The 22,133-nt window shown below is 41.0% G+C and overlaps 1 protein-coding gene across 2 annotated transcripts in view; it reads right to left on the minus strand.

The window, feature by feature from the left end:
• The window catches only part of LOC149827942 (digalactosyldiacylglycerol synthase 2, chloroplastic-like), a 66,862-nt gene extending 49,559 nt beyond the window's left edge, over positions 1 to 17,303 (minus strand). Inside the window, exon 1 of one of the 2 annotated variants that reach the window (XM_090019738.1) lies at positions 17,040 to 17,303. The gene's annotated coding sequence lies outside the window, so the exon portion shown is untranslated. The remainder of the gene's footprint in view (positions 1 to 17,039) is intronic. The other variant, XM_090019739.1, reaches the window with a different exon arrangement.
• Positions 17,304 to 22,133: the final 4,830 nt, after the last annotated feature.

The following is a 22,133-nucleotide window of genomic DNA, read 5'->3' on the forward strand; positions in this document are numbered from 1 at the left end:
TAAGGCATCCATTTTCTCTTGCATTGCCTGCTTTCATCTACTATCAAGCTCTGCTTGTTGATAGTTCAAAGGAATAGTTTCAGCAGATAAGGCGGAAATAAAAGCTTTCATCTGACTTCCAATTCTAGCATCGGACACAAAATGAGATATATGATATAAGGTACAATGTCGTGTCCCCTTACGTAGAGCTATTGGCCTGTTATCATCAACAGAAGGATCACTGTCATCAGGAATACTTACCTCAAGAGAAGAAGAAAAAGAAGGAGAAGGCTCAGGATGAGGTGGAGCTCTACGCATATATACCAATGGGGGATTGTGAAACCGTGAGGAAGGTAGAGTGGGACCCAGCAATGGAGGTACAGATTCAAAAGGGAAAGGAGGAATAGGAAGGAGAAAGGAGTCATTTAGATCAGCTTGCATCTGAGATCCAGTATGAGAATAATATGGAATGGACTCCAGGAAAGATACATCTGCACTGACATACTCCCGATGAGAAATAGGGTCATAACATCGATAGCCCTTTTGGTTCTTTGGATAACCTATAAAAATACATTTAATTGCTTGAGCTGCTAATTTATCACGGTCAGGTCCAAGTTTATGCACAAAGCAAATACACCCAAAAACTTTGGGCGAGAAAGAGAAAAGAGGAGCATTGTGATTTAGGATGTGCAAAGGAATTTTGTCGTCCAAGGATGATGAAGGCATATGGTTGATCAGATAACAGGCTGTGATAACAGCATCACCCCAATAGGAAGCAGAAACATTGGATTGAATCATAAGGGTACGTGCTACATCAAGAAGATGCATGTGTTTTCGTTCAGCCACCCCATTTTGTTGGGAAGTATAGGCACAGGAGGTTTGAGGTTGAATGTCATGGTCTTGATAAAATTGCAACAAGGCTTTTGTTTTGAACTCAAGCGCATTATCAGTGCGGATAATCTTAACAACAGATTCAAACTGAGTTTTTATTTCAAGAATCAATGACTTAATAATACTAGGAACTTCAGATCTTTCTTTTATTAGGAATACCCAAGACAACTTAGAAAAATCATCAACAATAACAAGATAATATCGACACTGAGTCCTAATAGGAATCTTACTAGGACCCCATACATCCACATGAAGAAGTTCAAAGACATTATGACTGGACTGACTCTAACTAGAAGGGAATGAACTCCGATGATGCTTGCCCAATTGACATGCTTCACACTGAAATGAAGTAGTAGACGGAATTTGAGGAATGACATGACGAAGCTTTGACAATGATGGATGACCAAGACGACAATGCCACTCAACAGGACTCGAGGAATAGTCGACTGCAGCAAAATTGTGCCCTACTGGATGATGTAAGTAGTAGACTCCATTTTCTTCAGAGCCTCCACCAATCTTCTTCCCCGTTAGCAAATCCTAAAAATGACAACCAACATGATCAAATATCACTCTACAATTTAGCTCTTTTGTAAGACAACTCACTGAAAGTAAACTTTGAGGAAATGAAGGAGCATGAAGAACATTTTTCAAATGCAAGGAGGAAGATATAGAGACATTTCACTGACCAACTACCGAAGAAGAGCTCCCATCTGCTAACGAGACTCCCCGATGAGTAGTAATATCCTTTAGATCTGAAAAATAATGAGAATTTTCACATAGATGTCTAGATGCACCTGAGTCAATAATCCACTTACTATCATTGAGATGAAGATGGTTCCCTGTTGCATAGGCCACACCGGCTACAGGAGAGGAGGAGCTTGAAGGACGAAGAGCAACCAGTTCTTCATATTCAGCATGACTCATGGAAATGCAGTCACTGGGAGACGAGGCTTCATTTGCATTTGCTACCTCTAGTTTTGTAACATTAGCTTTTGGAGCATTAGGCCTCGATGCAGGAAAGGAAGGCTGTCCATGTTTATCTCAGCAACGGTCTTCTAAGTGCCCGGATTTTCCACAAAATGTGTATTGAAGTTTACCTCTACCTCCCACACCTCTTCCACGACCACGTCCTTTAATGTTCAGAGTATTTCCACGACCATAACCAGAAGGAACAGCTAAGGCAGATGTCTGGGATATAGGATGAGATTGTGGGAGAGAAAAAACAAGTATGTTCAAGCGATTGTATGCATCAGCTAGAGTAGGTACATCAGATCCAGTTAACATTTGGACTTTAGCAACCGAGAATTCGGAAGATAGCCCTGTGAGGAACCGAGCAACCATGGTCTGTTCTTGATGATCCTTATGCTTTGAACAACACAGAGGCCTGTGAGCATTAAGCCTTTCAAAGGTAGCTTTAACGGATGCATAGTATTGGGGCAATGTTTGATCTCCCTGCTGCAAATTATATATTTCTTGTTCCACTTGCAGAATACGGCTCACATTTGTTTCCTGAGAGTAAGTATCTTGAAGATTATTCCACATCTGTTTAGCTGTATTATAATAGATTAGACCGTCTGCAATATGAGGTTCAACACTGTTCATGATCCATGACATAACAATGTCGTTATCTTCATCCCAAGTAACATATTTTCCCACTTTATCACTTGGTTCAATTTTCAACAAAATATGTTTTCTATGATGTCCAGATACCGATATCATAAAGGTTCGAGACCACCTGGCATAGTTAGTTTCATTTAATTTCCCTGAAGACCCATAAGAAAAAGGATTCGCAAAAGCCTTATATTCCCTAGTAGATTCAGTCTTAGAATCAGCCTTCTGAGTTTCAGCCATAATGAAGAAAGCTTATGCAGAAAAAGATAACACTGTTACAATGTACGACCAAAAAAATTAAAAAAAAAACTTATCAGATTGAATCTGAATATGTTACGAACCCACAGTAAGTTCGACACACTGCATAAGCTACGACACCCCACGATATTTTGAAGAAACACTACATCAGATCTGAACCATTCCAACCTCCTCTACACGAGCAACCAACAAAAAACTCCATGCCATCTCTGATCACGACACAAAAAAATCTGTGCATTTAATCATAGCTATGTTAGAAGCTCAGTTCCAATGCAGACTGCTCACGGTACAGGATTCACGACAGAAAAAGAATATTGAACCAAGCGATACCCCATTCACGGCAACACAGTTCTGATGAAGACTGCTCACAGTAAAAAAAAAAAAAGTTGCGATACTCCATTCACGGCAACCCCAGATCGATCGAAGTGTTCCACCATAATAATCAGAAATTTCTTTTCTCATTCAGATCCAGGATTAACATTATAAGATTTGCTTCAGATTCACGACTGAATCCAGGTCCAGTTGATAAAATCACAGCTCATGAAGACATCACGGTTGACGATATACAGTTCAGATGACAGCGATGTTGCCGAGCTCTATGGATCTGATTACAGATCTATGTCTTGACTCTTGTCAAACAATAGATCTGTTATCAGATCTATGCCACCCAAGTTAAAGAAGGTAGAGCATGCACCTTTTTTTTCTGTCGCAAATCAAACTCTGATTTACGCTCCCACGGCTTTCAGCTCTGATACCATGTGAAGAAACCCAATACTACACAGGAACTGAGAGAGAGAGAGAAAGAGAGGAAGAGAGAGCAGCTGAGAAGGAAAAATCGTAATACTCTTTTAGGGCTAAACACCTCTTGTTTAAATAGAGGTTTAGCCTAATAAACAAATTACAAAGAGGTCCCTCATTATTTGTAAAATTCTAAAGAGCCATCTTTTAAGAATAAATAATAACTTTAAAGATAAAACATTAAAACTAACTAATAGTCGACTAGTCTTAACAACAATAACATACATAAACAAGGACCACTTATGAGTCAATACAAGACCACATGCACAACTAGATGTACCAGTAGAAGCAGATACACTAGAGGAGGTAGACAGAGAGAGAAGATATTGGACTTGTTGTGCTAGTTGGTCAAGTCTAGAAGTAACAGAGGCCTAAGCATCAAAAGAGGAAGTGGAGGTAAAAGTTGCAACAACTTGATTTTCTCCATTTTCAATGTTTTTTCTCCCCCCAACAATCCTTGAAAATGTTGTACTTCCATTTTCATCCCCTTCTTCTTTAGTATAGAGCATGATTTTTTCATGTGCCCCATTTCCTTACAGTAGTGGCGCCGTACACTACTCATGTCATACTTGAGGGATCCCATCTTTGCCCCACCATAGTTGTTAAACTGTTTGACTCCCACCATAACTGAGTTACCAGAAGAATAGGACTAAAGTGATTTCATCTTAATTTACTCAACAATAATTTCAGAAAGAGCTTGAGTGACTTGAGGAAGGAATGTCCTATGAATAATAACACTTCTGACATTGTCAAATTAAGAACGCAATCCCATAAGAAACTCAATTACTTTCACTGCCTCCTTGGATTGCATTTATGTTTCCATACAAGACTTGCAATCCTTGCACTTCTCACACTTCTTTTTGTTGTCAATCAAGGCCAAAGAATCTCATATGAGTTGCATTTCAGAATGATACTCTTCAACTGACTTGCTCCCCTACCTTAGAGCTCTCAAATCTTACATCAATTGATATTGTTTTGCCCAGTTCTCCTGCATGTACACTTGTTTGAGATAGCCCCAATCATCTTTAGCTTCTATAAACTTTGAGATATTCATAGCAATTCTTGGTTACACAGAGACAGGAATCCATGACTTAACATTGGCATTCATCTTTCACTCCTTGACTATATTTTCATAATTTGGATCCCCAAGTTTAGGCTTTACTGCAGTCCCATCAATGAAGCCTCCTAGCCCCTTGCCATCAACAATGGTTGTCATAAAGTCGGACCAAAAAGAATAGTTGGTTCCATCCAACTTTAGTGGAGTCAACTGGATAAAAATCCCCTTCTCCATTAACACCAATCCCCAAGAATACACAACTCACTAATCCTGCACAAAAAAACTCACAACCAAACAGCCACACAACTGCAAAGGCAGGCTGAATCTAGTGCTTCTATACCAAGAAGTCCACACCTCCTCACAGATACATAATAGCAATCATTAATGCCACAAATCAACAGAAAAAGGCCTCACCAACAGAAGAGTTTCACTCTCAAGTACCCAATATCTGTGTTCGCTTCAAAATCACAACAGGTATGAGAGTAAAATACTCATTACAGCAGTCAATGGGGTCAAAAATCCCCAAAACCCAGTTATTGTTCCCTCTTGGAACCCAAAAACTTCACAAGAACACCTTGAAACCCGATAATAATACACCAAAACGGGTACCAATCAATGGCATAGGTAAAAATGACTAAAATGCACACAAACCCAAACAATCTGACTATTCAAGCAGCATTGGCAGATTTCACAAATCTGGTCCCATTTATTGCCATTTTCAGAAAATCAAAGAAAAATGCATAGAAAATCCAAATCTCCTCCGATTGCCACGATTTTCGTTTCACTAGCTTTCTAAAATCATAAACTAGCAATACCCTGCCTCAGATTCACGAACCCTCTGCAGCCCTGCTGATGTCAGCACTGAGGCACACAAATCGAAGTAACAGAAAAACTCAACCAAAACGAAACTTTCTTCTTCAACCCTCCTTCTATGAACTCTGATTGTGCTTTGTGTATGGCTCTGATACCATATTACAAAGACAAATATAGCCGCTACAAAGGAAAATAAGAGAGAAGAATGAGGATCAACAAGAACAGCTTCATTAGTTGCAAAATGAGATAAAGATACAACATAAAAGGGGGCGACCCCATAGGGATAGACATAAGGACAAAAATAGTTGATTATATTACAAAGATACCCCTCTATAAAGTATGTTCATAAAGCTATTAATAAAGAGGGTATAACAGAAACAAGTAGTATGTCATTTCCTCAACAAATAGAAGGTGCTAGCTGCTAACCATTTTTCTAGCTAACCACCATGCTAACTAGGCTTTCGAAGGGTTTTTTCATGTTTTCCTTAAATCAGACAGTACAGATGTAACGCCCCAAAATTTCAAACTTGCGAGCCTTTCAGAAAACAGGCAAGAGACTAGGAAAAATCTCTTTCCTTCAGAGTTTGTTTATGAAATCAGCGGAAGACTATTCTTTTGTTAAATTCAGAAAGGCAAGCTGACAACCTTGGGCACGTTAGCTAAAAGAACCGAAACTCACAAAATTCGGATATCCCAAGGAAAATCTGTTACAAACCCAAAACATCTAGGACGCGAGCTAAGAGCAGGAAGAAGAAGTCTTGAAGTCATCTTGTCATCGCATCATCGACCGTAGTGTACCTAAACATCACATGTACCCATAGAATGTGTTAGTTTTGCGAAAAACTAGTAGGTGCACAAGAGAGACTACAGAAAACTGAATTAAGTACATTTAATTCAGTTTGCTAAGCAGTTTAAAGCAGATATGCAGTTAAACAGGTAAGCAGTGCAACAGGGTAAGCAGTGCAACAAGGTAAGCGGTTCGAAGCGGGTAAGCGGTGCAAGCGGGTAAGTAAGCAGTGCAAATGTGTAAGTAGTGCAAGCGAGTAAGTAAGCAGTGCAAATGCGTAAGCAGTGCAAATGCGTAAGCAGTGCAAACGCGTAAGTAGTGCAAGCGGATAAGCAGTGCAAGCTGGTAAGCGGTGCAAGCGGGTAAGCAGTGCAAATGGCAAAACGTAGCAAGATGATTCATTTGATCGTAAGCTATGAACTACCACGCTATAAGCTTGTTCTCGTTTCTACAACGAGGTCTCTACGTTTAATCATTATCAGGACATCGTTTGTCACACTCACTATTTCTAACAAACTCTTTGTCCTGAACAACCTTAAATTATTCTCATCTCTCAAGGCCTTACGCGGCCACCTATCACCGGTTATGACTCACCTAAGGCGTCATACTTTCTCAGAAAAACCCACCCTTCCATAGAAGGTCTAAAACATTATCATGATCTAAAATTGCTAAAGATCTGATTCTCACATCAGGGTTCAGCATGTAATCATGCTAAAGCAGAAAGCCAAAACTATAGATTCATAATTGGCTATGACAAACAATCTCAGAAGATCATCACAGCTCACCATAACTTTTTATGGTAAGCAAAAACACAAGTTCTATGTCGGATCGCTCGGTCCAAGAAATATACGACCTCACAAGGAAATACTGCCCTAGAGAGTATACCTGGTCTTGGACGACACACTTCCTCACAGGAGTTTACCGTCTTTGCGGCTACCCGCTCTTAGACAGTGTACCTCCTCGTAGAGATTCTACCGCTCTAGTCGGGTCACCTGATCTTAATCATACATACCCTCACAGAGAATCCTTTTGGGAACCCGGTCCCCAACAAATGTCATATGCAATAAAAACTATTGCGATACACGCATCAACACAAATGACCGCTCTCAGGGTCGATAACCACTATAATAATCAACAAGATCAACGTCGGCTCACCTGGTCTGAGAAATGTATAACCTCACAAGGAATTCTGCCCTATATGGTATATCTGGTCTTGGACCATACACTTCCTCACAGGAGTTCACTATCTTTGCGGCTACCCGTTCGTGGACAGTGTACATCCTCACAGAGAATCTACCACTCTAGTCGGTTACCTGGTCTTGATCATACATGCCCTCGCAGATAATCCTTCGCATCGTATTATTGCCACAAAGAACATTACAATCCTCAAATAGGACCTCAAAGCATGTGTAAACGACACATAAGAACACGCAGATATGGCAATCCAGTTGATTCTATAGGCGAAGAGTAACTAACTCTATCTGATAGACAAACAAAACAACTGAATAAGACAAGCACTCATAACAATGCTCGTAATACATACAATTATCAGCAAATTACTTGATCCATCAACAAGTAATTAAATTAATCGTAAAGCATAAACCATTGCATCGCAAGCAATTCATAAGTTATACGTGATAAGAAATCATACGACAACAGTTATATCACAATATGTAAGCAACTTATAAGACAAGCGGCCACATCAATCCTATTTGCCACCAGTTCGTAGATTACGAGCTGTATGCAATCACATCAATCATAAGAGATGCAAGCCAACGTGCTACATTACAATAAGCACCAAACAGTTCGACTAAGGGGTAAAGCAAGTCACATGCTAATATGTAGCAACTGGCATAATGCTATTATTATAAGCATTTAACTAGTATGAGAAGCTAGATGTTACTTATCAAAGAACTGCGTAAGCAGTTTAACAAACTAGAGTAACGCCTCGACAGGCAGGTACAGCTCAACGAGTAGCATACTGAACTACCGAGCAAGCAAGCAATCGACCAGTGTGAACAGACTTTATGTTTTGATATTACTGACATGCGGGTACGCGCAGGCAAAACGTAGAAACAACTGACACTAGTTTGGGCGTTTGTTATTCTATGTATTTTCAATAACCCAAATATCTAGTTGAGTCCGCTCCTAAAGGGACGGCTTTAGCCGAGAGAGGATTCCCCAAAGGCAGGTAAGCAGTGTCACGGATGCATCCAACTTCTGCAGAAGTGTTGAGCTAACTATTGTAGCCCATTTCCCCTAACTCCAATGACTGGGGAGGCCGGATTATTGCCCGTGGGATGGTTGTTAACAACCTGTCCATTGAAGTTTTGTACCGCTCTGTCCTCTCCCTTGACAGACAACAAGAAGCGAATGGATGCGTTAGGGGTTGCTTAACTAACGACCCATTCTATGTTGTGGTCTTTAAACCACTCGAGCATCTTGCCAATAAAGGCGAATGTGAGGCCATTTTATGTGATTACAACATTGTGCATTTAGCACTGTTTGAGGTCGCACGACCGTCTCATCCGATCATTGCAATACTAGCGTGTAGTGCACGACTACAAGTACTCTAGGATGAAAGGAGTATTCCTCAATAAGAGTCTCATCAGAAGTGTTTCACAAAGATGTAATGCTTCTCAAACTATACTTTGACATTCTTTATCTTTTGAAACAGCCAGCAGCTTATGCCAACATTTGGTATGTGATTATCTCGAATCTCATCCGCTATCGGGGTATCTACATGCCTCGCATGACTCGATACCGGCCTCGATAGACGGGATACGGGTTACTCAACAAAACTAGCCAATCACATCCTTCCAAATGCTTTGATTTGGGCAGTCTTTGATGGTTTTGCGCAACTCTAAAATCTCAAGTCGACTCTGCAGGACTACGTACACGAACAACCAAAATCCTTGCGAGGTATCTTTTTCCTTAGATGAGGATGTATCGCTAGCTCCCGACTGAACTCTTGTCGCAGGAGGGAGAGTGGTAGATGTCTCTTGCATCCTCCACGAGGATGCCTCAAAAGCATATGCAATGAGCAAAAACCTGAGTGTCATCTGCAATAGCAAGGCAATAACAACACATATGCAAAAGCAAGAGCCTGGGCGCAAAGCGCGACGGCAAAGTAAAGACTGTAAGCAGGACTGCAATGCAAAACCTTTGCGCAATGTGCGACGGCAAAGTAAAGATTGTAAGCAGGAGTGCAACACAAAACTTTGCGCAATGCGCGACGGCAAAGTAAAGACAAGCATAAAGTAAAGGACAAGGATCGCGAATCTGCGTCCTTGAGTTAAATGCGTACTGGTATAAATATATATATTTCTATATATATATATATATATTTATTTAATGGTTCTTTTTAGTTAATTAAACTTAATTCAAGTGTCCAAGTCTTTCGTGCAATCTTCCCCTACCTTAAAGCGTTGAGGTCCTCGTATGCCAGCGGCGTAGGTAAGCACAAGCTCAAGCCACGAAGGGCGAGCATGATCCACCGTTCAACCTCTGATGCTAAAAAGGTTAGCATGCCAAAATACAAGTGAGAAGTGGGTCTGATAAGACCTGCAGCAGTACCGGACCCCGATACGAGGGTAGGCAGTGTAACGCCCCAAAAATCCAGGACTTGTAACTTTTTTGAATAGTTTAAAAAGCTTTGAAATCATACAATAATCAGAGTTTAAATAATACTTCAGCGGAAAATGATATTTTTAAAACCACAAGTCAATGGACCTTGAGCGCATTACAGCATAAACTTTCCTTTTGTCAAATCTCGCACAACCATTGAAATCAAATGGTCTAGAAACGGAGTTTCAATAATTGAGAATTCGTTTGTTGAAACCAAGAAGAAGCTTACTAAAACAGTTTTATTAACTCACGGTTTAAGAAAAAAGAAATTTTGAAACACACTTTATTCCAAATTTACCAACATGTCCTCAGGAGCGAAACGTCAGGGAAAGAGCTCTATCTTGATCTCATCACGCCATCATGCCATCGCGACTGTATTACCTATCCATTACCTGCCCATAAAATGGGTCAGTTTCACTAAAAACTGGTAGGTGCACAGACAGGACAATATTGAACATAATTAAGCAGAATAATTTAATATGTCAAGTAGACAGGCAATTATATAGCAATTTAATTTCAACAGATTCACAGAGCAACTATCATGAGCACAATGCTAAAATTATTACAAGCATTTTACTGGCACAAGTAGGCTAACTATTACAAGCAAAGCACTGCACAAGAAAGTTAACTAGCAAAACACAATGCTTTATCAACCACACACACAATTCCATAAGTATTGAACATGTTGTACCCTATAACTTTCATACGTGCATAACTGAACACATTGTGTGATCGGATTTAAATTATGTTTCGATATTAACTGGTCAAGCGGGTACGCACAAGGCACGACTCTAGAAACAGCCTAGACTGATCCGGGGGTTTATTATGCTATGTATTTTATGATAACCCGGATAGCTGACTGAGTCCGCACCTAAGGGGACGGTCGGTGACCAAGAGAGAAATCCCCGAAGCAGCATAAACAATGGATGCATCCCAAACATGGAGAGCTACCACCTAGGATAATTATGGTAGTCCCATTCCCCTAACTCCGATGACTGGGGAAACCGAGTCTTTTGCTCGTAACTGCCATTAATGGCCTGTCCATCGAAGTTTTGTACCTTCCTGTCCTCTCTCCTGACAGGAGTCAGCGATTCGAATGAGTACATCAGGGGTAGTTAACTGAAGACCCATTCTATATACTCTAGTCTTTCGACCCACTCGAGTATCTTGCCGGTGAAGGCGAAAACCTCACTTATTTAGGTGATCATAACATTTTGTTATTTGCACTCATCGAGGTTGCCACAACCTACTCATTCAATCATCGCAACGTAAGAAGACGTACTTGTCAAAAAGTACGGTCGTACATGTCATAAGTACGACTACGATGAAAGGGATATGGTTCCATAAAAGAAACCCCAACAGATATTATCTGCAAAAGAATTAATACAACACAGCCTGGCAAGATAAGTTTTGAATTCACTTCAACAACATTTTTCATATTTCATGATGCAAGGTCATCTCGGATCTCTTGTCCGATCAACAAAGTACTTAACATGTTGTGCATGTCTAAAAGTACGCTATATTGAACAAGGGAGGTCTGTGGGCTTCTCAAACGGAATACCCAACACCCAACTTCATAACCATTCAAAGAATATAGGAGTGCTCATTTAGCACGATTAATCCTTAAAAGCCATAATGCCACATTAAGTCATTCACACAAGACACAACACTATCAATCTTACATTCAAAATTTATCTTAGTATCGACGTGTGACACTAGATTGATACATAAAGAATGGGTCCTTCAACAGAACCCCACTCATTCATATGCTCATGCCCCTAATTGGGGTTATTCGAATTGGGTCGCAACTCGAATCGGGGTTATAAAATATTTCTCCCAAGTGTGTGGACCTGGGAGGGCCTATATGTGACTTCGAAATCCGACCGGACTTAAAACATAACTTTGTAAAAGTTGTGCACTTTGAAGAGCCCTGGGTTTGCAGAAGGAAATCCTCTTTATAAGAACTATAGCGCACAAGTACAACTTCTAGTGTTTTGAAAACAAGTGATAACAGGATAGGCACAAGACTATATTTATGTAAGTACATATTTACCATGAGTGTGAGCATATGCAGGTTATAACATGTCAACAAACAACTCTCGACTTGCGATGCCGCACATCGAGGGAAAAGCACATACGTAATACACGAGGTACCAAAACCATACATTGACCACTTAGATAGGCAAACACATAAGGTCATAGGTAATACATGAGACACGAAGTCGTACCTCCTTCAAAGGAAACGTGCAGGCAAAAATATAGGGAAGCAAACGAGAGCATAGGTATTGCACGAAGTACGAAACCACACCTCAAGCTCATAAGCAATTATGCAAAATAATGATCGAAGAATGAAATTGTACATCGATCCATAGGAACGAACAGGCAAGCATATATGCAAGCAATTAAGGGCATAAGTATTGCAAAAAGTACGAAACCACCTTCAACCACATAAGCAAATATGCAAATTAATACTCAAAGAGTAAAATCATACATCGACTCATAAATATGCAGTCAAGAAAATATGCAACGCAGAAGCAATATAAATCTAAGCATATCTAGCATGGGCATCTTAATTGTTTCAACTTAAATACGTTCATCAATTGCCCTTTTGTGCGACTTTACCCTACCTTGGGATGTCGTGCAGCTACGTACGCCTACGCGTGAGGATAATACGAGGGTTGAGCAGTGGAGCACGATCGGGACCTGTTGCGTAAATAGGCAAGAGTGTTAAATATTCAATTTTGCTAATATAATTAATGGTGCGACGAGGACATGGGTAGGTTTAGGCGACAGGGACGAGCCACTCCCGAAAACAGCAAGATGGCAGAGAAAGAGCCATTGCCAAACATAGCGAGGCGGCAGGGGGGCCCTTGGCTCCTACCGACAGAACAACAAATGGCAGGGGCCTCGGCCCCTACCCGACAACAACTGACAGGGAGTAAAACCCTGATTGTTGATGACAGCGAGGCGGCAGGGGACGAGCCCCTGCTGACGGCACTAAAGCGGTAGGGGGCAAGCCCCTGCCAACAGCAGCGAAGCGACAGGGGGAAAATAACCCCTGCCATCGGCAGCGAATCGACAGGGGTCGAGCCCCTGCCGACGACGGCGGATCGGTAGCGAAATGGCAGGGGTCAAGCCCCTGTCGACGGCAGCGATTCGGCAGGGGTTGAGCCCCTGCCGATGGCAGCAAAACAGCAGGGGAGGCAGCCCCTGCCGTCAGCACCGAAGGGGCAGGGGCTAGCCCCTGCCGACGAGAGAGGAATCGGCGCGGCAGGAGCCATCAGCCTCCTGCCGACCCCTTCGCAGATCATGGCAGAGGGGAGGGTGACAGGGGCCAAAGGCCCCTGTCGGGCTTGAAAAGAAATGGCAGGGGCCATCGGCCCCTGCTGGGTTTTAAAAGAAGAGGGGCCGGGAGACAGGGGGACGACCGACCTCCTGTCGGTCGCCCGATCTCTCACAGGAGTAGACAGGGGCCCCGTAGGCCCCCTGTCGGCCTCAGATGGATACGCAGGGTGCTGCAGGGGTCGTGCGCAGCCTACCGACCTCCCTGCGAACCCCTAAGAAGGGAAAAAAAAAGGGGAGGCGAAGAGGGAGGGCACGACAGGTGCTGTGCGCCGGCTGCCGACGTCCTGGCGAGGTGACAGAGAGGGAGATGGGAGGGGGAGGAGGAGAAGGTAGAGTGGTGTACCTGGAAGGAGAGGAGGCGAGGTGGCTGGCGGTCGACGGCGCGCGCAGGGAAGGAAGAGGCGTCGGTCGGGGTTGCCGGCGAGGTTGTCGCCTGCAAGGAACGAGAAGGGGGGCGGGGCATCTATCCTCCCCTCCCGTAACGCTCTTAAAGAGCTCGGAGAGGGGCGATAAAAGGGAAAACCCCGATGGGTTTCCCTTATCGAGTCGAATGCGCGGGTGAGGGGTTGCGGCGCACAGGGGAGGGTTTGTTTTTAAACAACCCTTCCCTCTGTGTCGGGTTTTAAAACCCTACCGTTAACGGGCCCGGGTCGGGTCCCGACCCGGCTCGGGTCCCGACCCGACCCGGCTCGGGTCCGATTAAATAAATTTTTTTTATTTTTTTTTTGTGAAAAACGTGGGTTTTACAGGCAGGGAGCTCAACTCCCTGCAGAAAGCAAAAGAGCAACAGAGACAGCAAGGCTTCCTGCCTACAGGCTGCAGAGGCAAGAACTCTGCACTCTGCTGACCAGGGTGCCAGAGGCAGGGAGGCCTGCTCCCAGGCGCCAGAGATGCAGAGGCACGGGTAGAGGCACTGCACCCTGCCTGCAAGAGTCCAGGAGGCAGGGGGCCTCACCCTTGCTGACAAAAAGCCACAGAGGCAGGGGGCTCATGCTCCCTACTTGCTAGGACAGAAAAGGCAGGGGAGGGAGCAGAGGCTCCCTATCGAACCTGCCTCAACTGGAAACAGGACAGAGGGCGCAGCCCCCTGCTGGAAACAAGACAGGCAAGGGCTCTGCCCCTGCCGGCCACTAGATCAAGGTAGGGAGGCGAAGCCCCCTGCCTGAAAACAAAGGAGATGCAGGGGGCTTCGCCCCTGCCGGGGAGCATAAGAACGCAGGGGGCCGAATCCCCCTGCCTGAAAACAAAGGAGATGTCGCCCCCTGCCCAGAATCAAGAAGAAGGCAGGGGAACCTCGCCCCCTACCGAGAAACATAAGAAGGCAGGGGAGGTGAAGCCCCCTGCGGAAGACAAAACAATGGCCAGGGGGCCTCGCCCCCTGTCGGGAAACACAAGACAAGGGGGGCGAAGCCCCCTTGCCAGGAACAAGATGGGGGCACGGGGGCAAAGCCCCCTGCCGAAAAACCACAGGAGGCAGAACCCCCTGCCGAAAAACAGCAGAAGGCAGGGGGCTTTGTCCCCTGCCGAAAGAACCACAAAGAGGATGGGGCTCTGCCCCTGCCGGAAAGGTGGGCCGACACAGGGAACTCCGCTCCCAGACGGCAAAACAAGAGGGACGGGGGGAGCGGAGCCCCCTGCCGATACAGCAAGCGACAAGGGGACGGAGCCCCCTGCCGACAAAAAGAAAGGAAAAGGAGAAGGGGAAACGAAGAAGAAGAAAGATGAAAGAAGAAGAGGAGTGTACCTGGAGATCGTCGACGGCGGCAGTGGCGGCATCAGAGGGAGGTCGCAGGTGGCGGCGGGTTGACAGGGGTCTCAAGCGAGAGAGAGGGTGCAGAGATGAGTCGATCGAGAGAGCGAGAGGCGGTGAGAGGAAGAGAGTGAGTGTCGGGGAGAGAGAACGAGAGAGCAGGAGAGGGGAAGGGGTTTTGTATTTGAACCCCCCCCCCTGTCTCGTTGTCTTTAGAAAACTCGAGGGAGGCAGTGAGGCTATGCCCGACCGCCTCACCTTTTGTATCTGGGTCGGGTCCAAATCTGGATCCGACCCGGGTTCAACAAATTTTATTTATTTATTTTTTTTGTGTGGTTTTACAACAGATGAGTTTTACATGCTTGAATTTATAGGAATTGATTCTTGGATCATCCGATTCTGATACGCAGGTAGGTTTTTATAAGGTTTAAAAAATCGATGGTCTAAGATTTTTCTAATTATTCAAGGCTTAAAAAATCATGTTTTTCATCAATAAAACATGATCCAAGTGTTGTTTCCTAGTAAATCGACCGTGCCAAACACATCTGTACGGTCAGATTTAAGTAATACATAGGAAAAAACCTTTGAAAGCCCGGTTAACACAATGGTTAGCTAGAAATTAGAAAATTGGTTAGCAGCTATATATATATATATATAGTGATTAGTTCCCCTGAACCAACACTCGTTCGACATGAAAATCGAACCAAAATGACCACCTGAACGAAAAAATCAGCTGGCACATTAAAGCTGTGAGAAAACAGCTTTTATTGGTGATTATGACTTACAAACATGGACACTTCACTTAGTATGTGCATCATGTGAACACGCCACAACACTCAGATGCACCAAGACACTTTATGAACACAATCAACATTGTATCATTTACTATATCTATTTTTTTTATGATTCATTTCAACTTAGTTTTATTATTTAAAGTTCTTAATTAGAGTGATTCAGAAATATTGTTCAAGAGTTTGCACTTGATATGATATTCAAATTTTTGCTTTAAGTTAAAAATAATAAATATGGTTTGTTATTCAAAATTCTTTATTTTAGCCCACAAATTCTTACAAGACATAACTAACCATCCAAACAAATGATTTGCAAAAGCTACTCTTTAAATCTCCCTCTCAGATTGTCATGCAACCAAGGCTATGTTTGGGAGCCTTGAATCGGAGGTTGTGTTGTGGTTTCCCCCATGCTCTCATACTCTCTTGCTGTTTGGGAGCAGTGGCGTTGCTGAAACAATGCATTCGGAATTGTGTTGGTGGCCCCAACACCACATTTCAACACCATTCACAAGAGGATGTGTTTGGCAACTCCATCTCTCAACATCACACATTGGCAAAACAATATTTTGGCAACACACTGAAACCATGTATACATCCCAATGCAAGGCTCACAAACATAGCCTAAATTGCAACAACAAAGGCATTCAGAACCACATTGTGGAAGTGCTCTAGCAAATCCGAATAAGAAGGTCTTCACATATCTAATCTGTTGAGTCTTTTTCCTTTGAGTTGAGGTGAAATAGATGAATCTTTGTTTCTTTTTCAGATTGAACTGGGATAGTAGCATGTCCTATAGATCCAGATGCTCAACTCAAAGAGCTTGTTAGACAAGAAGCAAATACTAATATGAATTCAAATCAATAGAAAACTGAAAGTCAAGCAAACAACAAAAGTAACAGGAGACAAGATGTGAAGACTAAATCGCGTTAATCCATTTGTGGCTCTCTCTTTCAGGCATTTTCACAAACAATCGACGTGCAACTCTCCATCCCCCAGAGATCCCATAAAGAAGAATCACAACCTTTCAAGGAAATATCCTCCCGTATTCTCATACCACAACTACGGCAGCAGGTGATTTAATATATACAACTTGAATCATTTTATAAGATATTAGAGAGAGAGAGAGAGTTGAAGGTGGCAGAGTGGTTTCATAAAAGGAAATAGGTGGTGAGTGACGATTCGCTTTCGATTGGAATTGCAGACAATTTGAAGAATTACGGACATATCTTAGTCTGTCGAACTAACGAATTCGAACAAACCTTACGAGAACCATTTATAAAACTCGATGAAAAACTAAAGAAAAAGGGGAACACACACACAGACAGAGAGTACCGTGGCTGATTGTCGTTGCTCGTGCAAGATGGTCGCTGAAGAGGAGAGAACGAAGGTTGGATAAGAGAGAGAGAGAGAGAGATTGTAAGCCAAACCAAACGGTCAGCAACAAGGGCGAGAAACGAGGGAACCCTTTTGCTAATAAAGCTGTCCCTTGGAAGCATCACCAAACTTTTCTTGTTTACTTCCAAACCAAACGGTCAGCAACAAGGGCGAGAAACGAGGGAGCCCTTTTGCTAATAAATCTGTTTGGAAGCATCACCAAACTTTTCTTTGTTTACTTCCAACCATTTGTGGGAACCAGAAAGTTTGCCCCGTCACTCCACGCCCACATTTAATTAAAATATTTTTATAAAAGAAAACCGAAAAAAGGAGAAATTTACTTGTAGGCACCTAATTCGTGCAGAATTTCTGTTTTACCACTTGAGCTTCCAAATATGTGAGATAAGGACCTACCTTTTCAAGAAAGAGAAAGTTTAATAAAAGTGCCATTTTAAAGAGTTCCCTAAAGTCAGTCAGTCAGGTGGCTAAACGTAAATCTTACATAAGTTAACCATCTCTAGGTAAATTAACCAAAGAAAAGGCAGTTTACAAGCCGCAACGCGGCTTATTTTAAGCTTAAAATGCCTGCTCTAGATAACAAAGTATCAAATAAGTGCCTCATTTCTTTACCATGGTGAGAAGTTGGCTTTAGCATATGGATCGATAGGTACAAATTCCAAAAAAGTAATATGAATTTTCAAGAACCCTGTTATTTATAGAGATTGCCATTCTACTAACAAATTAGTATCAGCTATAATGGAAACAGAAATTTATGTTTGCTCGAAAATAGCAGAAATTACAGCTTCTGATGACGTTTATCAAGCTAATGTGTTTAATCAGCTGGGAACCTAGTGAAGCATGTTTAATTAATTCAATTATTTATGTATCACCCTGTTCCCCAGGATATATGCAGAACCAAAATCAGGTGATATATATTGATCCTCTGTACTCAGGTCATAGAGTTGAGAAAAATATCTGCCATCACCACCATGTCAGGCCTATCACCAGCTAAGCCATCAAGTGAGACATATGAAGATAGATGAGGTGCATGAGATAATGGAAGATTTCACAGTGCTTCTATTCACATGATTTTGAGACAATATGGTCCCTCCTTGTCCAGCTCAATGAAACTCAACTGCAAATTAATTAATTATTTCGATAGAGGTTAAAATTGTTATTTGACTGCTAAGCTAAGGACTTTTCATCTGGAAACTAGATGGAAAGTAACTTGAGTGCTTATTTGAGCAATTTTTAAGAAATCTCTGTTAACCATGGTCAAACTAACAGCTATGGACAGAAGGACCAGTTTGTAATAACTGTGAGAAAGGTGAGGGCTGATTTGCAAAAATGGCATAAGGCAGGGGTTATTTTGTAAATTGGCTATAAGACAAGGACCTATTTGCAAAAAAACTTTATCAACCAAATGTAAAAGATGCATAAACGAGGCAGCTTTTTGTAAAATACCTAAAAAAGAAGAAGAGGATACCAAAGCAGCTTCGAAAGAAACGTATTACATCTTTCTTTTTTATGGTGTTGCTACTTGCTTTAAAGGGACATTCGAGAGAGGATTGCTTTTTCTTGAGAGGTTAGCTCACCATCTTTGAAATATTTGAACTTTCTTATTGAGAGAGAGAGAGGGAATCTTCTTTTCTTATTATACAAAATAAAATCCACAAAAGCAGTCTAAATGTAATTATAACTTTTATTATTATTCACATGATCTTCCGTTATTATGAAAATTGCACATGATCGTAAAGAGAATGAATATCTTCTTTTCTTATTATATGAAATGAAACCCGCAAAAGCACAGTCCAAATGTTATTATAACTTCTATTATTATTTACATGATCTTCCATTATTATGAAAATTGCACATGATCGTACTCTTGAATTGAAACCTGCACAATCAACGATATATGTAACAGTAAAAATGTGAAATAAGAAAATCATAAACAATAGGCTTATCAATTATTTTAACACTTAATACAGTTGAAGTTGTGCTAGTCGCTGCAATTACATTTATTTTATATAAAATAAATGACAGAAACCTTTCTTGGTTATTTGTGTTTTATTGCAGTTTATATGTTTCTCAGAAATAAGGGTAATTTGTCTGTAAGTTCTTAATGCAGGCAAATTTAATTTACGTTTAGATACATATGTTTCTCAGAAATAAGGGTAATTTGTCTGTAAGTTCTTAATGCAGGCAAATTTAATTTACGTTTAGATACCTCAGTTTTCAAATATTTAAGCTAAACGATTACCTTTCAAAAATTAAAATTCTCACATGACTGCCTAGTTACTTTTCATATCACCAAACTCTAGTTAACTCTTTAAACTGGCATTAACCTTTTTTCTTTAAATTATATTGAATGTCATTTTTTTAACTTCTCATCTTGGGTTACGTACTATTCAATGTACCCTTGGGTTTTGAACCTGCAACGTCCCACCCAGAGCCATACCTGTGTTTTATGGGGCCTGAGGCAGAGGGAAAAAATGGCCCCCCTATTAATAGTAGGAGATCGGTGGCAGTGCCTCCGAATTTTTTTTAAAGAATCAAAATATCAATAAAATTTGCATTCACATTAAACAAATATAATATTCCAAATATTTATATTATATTAAATAAAAATGTATAAAATATTTATATAAACTACCCAAACAATGGGCCCCTAAAATCTTTTTGGGCCCAGAGGCCCAAGCCTCATTGGCCTCTTTACAGGTCCGGCTCTGGTCCCACCACAAGGAGACGTGCACATACAGTTCCTACCAACGTCCCACCCGTTGGTAACTTCTCATTTTTCTATAGCTAAGAGTAAATAAGCAATTTTACAATTAACAAAGGCAGCCACAAGTAACTTTTTTAATAGATAGGTTTATCTTATTTAAAAATAGAGGGCGCTAGACGTAAATTCACTGTATATTAGGCTCTTATATGTAAACTACCTTAGAAATAAAACGAGAGAGAAAGAGTGAGGATCCAATTTTTTAAAGAAAGTTGGCGATGGATTCTTATTTTATACTTTTTTAATATCAATTAAAATACTTTTTAGGAATTGAGGTTGCTCGATTCCTCAATCAAAGAAAGTATATTTTTGGATCTATTGAAAGATGTGGGATATCTTGGATCCAAACCAAGTGACATCTCGATGGAGCAACACTTGAAATTGACTCATGCTGAATAAACTCTTAAAGATCTAACTTTATAACGGCAACTTGTAGGAAGACTTATATAGTTAACCATTACACGACCCGACATCACGTATTCAATTTACATTCTCAACCAATTCATGAAGGAGCCTCGCAAGCCTCACTGAGATGCAATCATGAAGCTGCTTAAATATTTGAAGGAAACTCCTTGAAAGGGAATTTTATTAAGTGCAAGTAGCATCATGCAACTTTCATGCTATACTGATTCAAATTGGGTTGGTTGTCCTATCACAAGGTACTCTACCACAAGCTATCGCATTTTTTTGAGAGATAGTCATCTATCTTGAAAAAACAAGAAACAAAACATTGTGTCACAATCATCTGCAGAAGCCAAATACAGTCTATAGCCATGGCCACCTGTGAGATAAGGTATTTACTATAAGAACTTGGTTTTCCTCATGATGCACCCGAAATTTCATATTGTGACAATCAATTTACTTTGCACATTATGGCAAATCTGATATTTCATGAACGTACCAAACACATCAAGCTAGATTGTCATTTTATCCGAGAAAAACTCTAGCAATGCATCATTTATACAAAGTTTATCCCAAGTAAACATAAGTGTGCTAACATTTCAAGAAGACACTTGATTGAGATCAATTTCAATATTTACTTGGCAAGTTGGGTTTGATCCATCCTCAAGTGCCAACTTGAGGGAAGTGTTAAACTTATCCTCAATAACAAAGATCGTGGGTTTGCGCACTTATCTTCCCTTATCTTCAGAGATTGTGAGTTGGTTGCACCATTTGTGCTATTTTTCCTTATCTTCAAAGATCGCGAGTTAGTTGCACTATTTGTGCTATTTTTAGCAACAAAGATAGTGGTTTATCTTTATCTTGTATATTCTCTTGTAACTTTCTCAATTCGTAGGAATCTGTCGTGGTAGATGTATAATAAAGCCAACGAATTAATGTATCAATAAAATAGTCTTTACAAAGAAAATAGAAAGAAGCTCATTCTTCTCAATCTTATTCTTTTTTACAACCATGTCAGGCCTATCACCAGCTAAGCCAAGTGGGATATATGAAGATGGATGAGGTGCATGAAATAATGGAAGATTTCACAATGATTCTATTCACATGATTTTGGGACAATGCTGTCCCTCCTTGTCCTGCTCAATGAAACTCAATTGCAAATTAATTAATTATTTCTATAGAGGTTAAAATTGTTATTTTACTGCTAAGCTAAAGACTTTTCTGAGCAATTTTCAGAAATCTCTGTTAACCATGGTCAAACTAACAGCTATTGACAGAAGGACCAGATTGTAATAACTGTGAGAAAGGTGAGGGCTGATTTGCAAAATGGCATAAGGCAGGGGTTATTTTGTAAATTGGCTATAAGACGGACCTATTTGCAAAAACTTTATCAACCAAATGTAAAAGATGCATAAACGAGGCAGCTTTTTGTAAAATACCTAAAAAAGAAGAAGAGAATACCAAAGCAGCTTCGAAAGAAACGTATTACATCTTTCTTTTTTATGGTGTTGCTACTTGCTTTAAAGGGACATTCGAGAGAGGATTGCTTTTTCTTGAGAGGTTAGCTCACCATCTTTGAAATATTTGAACTTTCTTATTGAGAGAGAGAGAGAGAGAGAGGGAATCTTCTTTTCTTATTATACAAAATAAAATACACAAAAGCAGTCTAAATGTAATTATAACTTTTATTATTATTCACATGATCTTCCATTATTATGAAAATTGCACATGATCATAAAGAGAAAGAATATCTTCTTTTCTTATTATACGAAATGAAACCCACAAAAGCACAGTCCAAATGTTATTATAACTTTTATTATTATTTACATGATCTTCCATTATTATGAAAATTGCACATGATCGTACTC

The sequence above is a fragment of the Nuphar pumila genome, chromosome 10, assembly GCF_984573655.1.
Source record: "Nuphar pumila chromosome 10, dmNupPumi1.hap1.1, whole genome shotgun sequence".
Lineage (NCBI taxonomy): Eukaryota > Viridiplantae > Streptophyta > Magnoliopsida > Nymphaeales > Nymphaeaceae > Nuphar > Nuphar pumila.